Source organism: Poromitra crassiceps, assembly GCF_964638095.1.
Source record: "Poromitra crassiceps genome assembly, contig: HAP1_SCAFFOLD_524, whole genome shotgun sequence".
NCBI lineage: Eukaryota > Metazoa > Chordata > Actinopteri > Beryciformes > Melamphaidae > Poromitra > Poromitra crassiceps.
In genome coordinates, this window is record NW_028151884.1 from 8523 (window position 1) to 10000 (window position 1478).

The window sequence follows — 1478 nt, forward strand, 5'->3', positions numbered from 1 at the left end:
CCTGGTGCTGCGAGGTTAATGGGAGTCAGCGTGACTTGTTAAGACAGTTCAGCGGCGTGTTGCTTATGTACCTAACCTAGTGTACTGCAGAGGCCCATACCACGAATGGAGGATAAACAGATCCAGTGCCCTATATACAGCAGATTAGTATAGGTTGTCTACTCAATAAAACCCGCATGTGTTTTTTGTAGAGATGGGATCGTTAACGCCATTAACGGCTGCGTTAACGCGAGACTCTTAACGCGCGATAAAAAAATGATCGCCGTTAATCTTTTTTTTTTTTTTTTTTTTTTTACCTTTATTTATACAGGGGGAGTCTCACTGAGAGCAATGCTCTCTTTTTCAGGAGCGCCCTGTTCACATTCACACACATTCATACCTGGAAGCTGTCCAGTACAACCACAGTCTGATCTGCTGGCCACTGAGCAGCTCCACTGTATTATTATTATTATATATATTATTATTCTCAAAGTTGTCTGGTAGCAGGGTCCACTTATATTGAGCAGGCCATGATGATTATCACTTTAGAATAGAACAGGTATGTAAGCGCGGACATTTATGTCTGCCTCCCCCATCCTGGCTGCTGTGGGGGGGCGTGAACAACCGAATAAACAGAAACCTGTTCACAAGGACTTACTTCTAGTCATTATTTATGTTGCACACACATATTTTGAATGGCTTCGACAGACTTCAAATGACCCATTTTAATCTAGATTAATCTAGATTAATGACCAGGATTAATCTAGATTAAAAAAATTCATCTATTCCCATCTCTAGTTTTTTGCTAGTAGGAGTGTAAACTCAGTCTAAATTTCCAAAATCCGTAGGCCTATTTAGATCATAGATTTAACGTTAGAAATATAGGCTCTGAATCAACACGGTGCGGGCGTAGTTTTAATTGAATAAAAAAATAGCCTATTACCTTAGTGCGCTTTCGAGACGTTTATGGTAACCTTTTTACGCAGGCAATCGACAGGGTCAAATGTGCTTTGGAGCAAACAAAAATGAATACTTCACGCTGGAGGAACAAACCATAATCTTAAGGAAATATGAAGAGATCAAAGATGTAGGCTAATAAAAACCAAAAGCAACACTGCTGCACATAATAATCACAGAAAGGAGGGCTGGCAAAAATGCAGATTGTCTCAATGCGTAAGTTATTCAGCTTGCCTTGCTTGATTTCACCACCGATAGTCAGCATCTCCGTTGCGCACACGGTGCGCTTTAGAGACGTATATGATTAAATAAGTCTTGGCGGTCGCAAAAGACTCTTCTCTCCTTTTCCAGGGAGCTCAGTGGTTCGTGAGCGGTGCCTTTTAAGGTTTCATCTTATCCTTGCAACTTAACTTGCTATCGACCAGGTTAAATGTGAAGCATAAGTTGCTATGGAAATATATCTCGGTAAGAAGTAAACTAGCATCGTAGCACGGCAAACCCAGGGTTAAACCTGAAGTTACCTCGCTAAGCCACTCATCTTG